The following is a 3,548-nucleotide window of genomic DNA, read 5'->3' on the forward strand; positions in this document are numbered from 1 at the left end:
TGCTAGTGGCAAGTTTGTATCTGTTAGCCATCGTATGAAAAACATCTTAATCGACCTTATTGGGAATAAGTTTCACGAGGAATTATTGCCTATCGAACTTAATGGTTTCGACATCGTTCTGGGAATGGATTGGCTTAGCGCCAATGATGCCGAAATTTTATGCAAGAAGAAGATAGTTAAAGTAAACCCGCCTAGGAAGGATTCATTTATGGTGTACGGGGACAAACGGCGAGTAAATTCTGGAATCATTTCCCTAATGAAAGCCAGGAAGTGTTTGACCAAGGGATGTACATCATATTTAGCATTCGTGATCGATGCTAAGAAGGAAAAGAAGGTGATACAGAGTATACCAGTGGTGTGTGATTATCCGGAAGTATTTCCCGAAGATCTTCCTGGATTACCACCTGATAGACAAGTGGAGTTCAGAATTGACTTGTTACCAGGAACCACGCCAATAACAAAAGCACCGTATCGATTAGCACCGACGGAGATGAAGGAGCTGATGATGCAACTTCAGGAGTTATTAGACAAAGGTTTCATTAGACCTAGTTCATCACCCTGGGGAGCTCAGATGTTATTTGTGAAGAAGAAAGATGGAAGTATAAGAATGTGCATTGATTACAGAGAGCTGAACAAGGCAACAATAAAGAATAGATATCCGTTGCCGAGGATTGATGACCTATTTGATCAATTGCAAGGTTCAAGTTATTTTTCAAAGATCGACCTAAGGTCAGGATATCATCAGCTGAAGGTGAGAGAGTAGGATATCAAGAAGACTGCATTCAGAACGCGATATGGACACTACGAGTTCTTGGTTATGTCGTTCGGACTAACCGATGCTCCAGCAGCGTTCATGGATTTGATGAATAGGGTTTATAATCCGTTTCTAGATAAATATGTGATAGTGTTCATAGACGACATTCTGATTTACTCAAAAAGCCAAGAGGAGCATGGCAGACACTTACGAGAAGTGTTAGAAGTCTTGAAGAAGGAGAAGCTGTATGCAAAGTTCTCTAAGTGTGATTTTTGGATTCGTGAAGTCCAATTCTTGGGTCACGTGGTCAACCAAGAAGGGATAATGGTTGATCCAACAAAGATTGAAGCTGTAATGAAGTGGGAGCAACCGAAAAGTCCCACAGAGATCCGAAGCTTTTTAGGATTAGCCGGATATTACCGAAGGTTTATCCAAGGCTTTTCTTCGATTGCTACTCCATTAACAGCTTTGACCCACAAAGGAGCTACTTATGCTTGGAGTGGTAAGCATAAAGAAGCATTCGAGAAGCTAAAGAAGAAGCTATGCGAGGCACCGATACTTTCTTTACCCGATGGAGTTGAAGACTTCGATGTTTAGTGATGCGTCTGGGGTTGGATTGGGTTGTGTTTTGACCCAAAGAGAAAAGGTGATAGCATATGCGTCTCGACAGCTGAAGGAGCATGAAAAGAATTACCCGACTCATGATTTGGAGTTGGCAGCGGTAGTTTTCGCTCTGAAAATATGGAGGCATTACCTCTATGGCACGAAGTGCAAACTTTTCACTGATCATAAGAGTCTCCAATATCTCTTTAATCAGAAAGAATTGAATACGAGGAAACGATGCTGGCTAGAGTTACTCAAGGACTATGACTGTGAGATACTTTACCATCCCGGTAAAGCTAATGTTGTTGCTGATGCTCTCAGTCGGAAAGTCAATCTTGAAAGGAAAAGGCCAAGAGCGTTGAGAATTGAAGTTGTCTCGACTATTTTGGAAAGTATAAAGAAAGCTCAAAGCGAAGCTTCTAAGAAGAATGACCGAAAGGAGGAATGTTTGGGCAAAACGTTGGTGTTCGGTGTAAGCAGTCATGGACTGAAGGTGTTCCAAGATGGGATTTGGATACCTAAGATAGGAGGAGTTAGAGATCTTCTGATGGAAGAAGCTCACAAAACCATGTACTCGATTCATCCTAGTAGCACTAAAATGTATAGGGACCTAAAACCCTACTACTGATGGCCGACGATGAAGCTTGATGTTGCAAAGTATGTGGCTGAGTGTGTGACTTGTGCGAGAGTAAAGACACAACATCAGAAACCGTACGGGAGTTTAGAACCATTACCTGTGCCTACGGGTAAGTGGGAAGACATTACTATGGATTTTGTCACTAAATTGCCCAGAACAAAGAATGGTCACGACATGATTTGGGTGGTCGTTGATCGATTCACTAAGAGTGCGCATTTCATAGCAGCCAAGGAGAAATGGTCTATGGAGAAGCTTGCAAATTCTTACGTGAAGGAAATTGTGAGGCTTCACGGTGTTCCGTTAACGATTGTGTCGGATCGTGATAGCCGTTTCACCTCGAGGTTTTGGAAAAGTCTACAAGAGGAATTGGGTACCAAGTTGTGTTTAAGTACAGCTTACCATCCGCAGACTGATGGCCAAAGTGAAAGAACAATACAAACACTTGAAGATATGCTGAGATCATGTACCCTGGAATTCCTAGGTAACTGGGATGAACATTTACCTTTGGTAGAAGTTTCCTACAATAATAGTTTCCACTCAAGCATAAAGATGGCACCTTATCAAGCTTTGTATGGACAGAAGTGTCGTACGCCGTCTTGTTGGCTTGAGGCTGGAGAAAAGCAGTTTATGGTTCCCGAGATGGTCCATCAAACCGCTGAAAAGTTGAAAATAATTAGAGAAAGAATGTTAGCAGCTCAAGATCGTCAAAAGAGCTATGCTGACAAGAAGCGAAGGCCAATGACCTTTGAAGTTGGAGATTCGGTTTTGCTTAAAGTCTCGCCGTGGAAGGGACTTATAAGATTTGGTAAAAGGGGAAAGTTGAGTCCAAGCTTTATTGGACCGTTAAAAGTTCTTCAGAGGATTGGGAACCAAGCTTACAAGCTTGAACTACCAGAGGAACTGAATGGAATTCACAACACTTTTCATGTGTGTTATTTGAGGAAGTTCACGGGAGAAGTTCCCGATATAATTCCAATTTCTGAATTGAGAATTGATGAAAACAAGAGGTTAATTGAAGAACCTAAGGCAATTGTTGACCGAAAGACTAAGAAGCTTCAACGCAAGATGGTCGAATTAGTGTTGTTCGTTGGAAACATTCGAATGGGCCAAATCTCACCTGGGAAACGGAGAGTGACATGTTGAGTCGCTATCCGCATTTGTTTGTTGATGTGTGATTTCAGGGACGGAATCATCCTAAGGGGGAGAGAATTGTAATGCCTGCATTTCCAGGCTAGGCATTTTCTTTGATGTAATAGTCTAGGTTAACCTTTGTAACCCGTTTTGAAATAATAGAAGTATATTATTTGAGTATTATGTGTTTTCTGCTTAATTGCTTAATTATGTGATTTGATTAATTAAGAATAAAATGAGCGTCAAAATTTAAGTGTAAAATAAACTTGATATCTTTGGATAATGTTGTAGTAGTTAAAACGAGGTTTCCGAATATATAAAGAACGCCCAAATCTGACTTCGTATGAGGAAGTTATGATTTTCTGAAGTTTCGACTTAGCGGTATGCAGCCCGAAATACTCGCTTTGAGATCGAGCGGTTTTT

This window comes from Lactuca sativa, chromosome 5 (assembly GCF_002870075.4).
Source record: "Lactuca sativa cultivar Salinas chromosome 5, Lsat_Salinas_v11, whole genome shotgun sequence".
NCBI classification, from domain to species: Eukaryota; Viridiplantae; Streptophyta; class Magnoliopsida; order Asterales; family Asteraceae; genus Lactuca; species Lactuca sativa.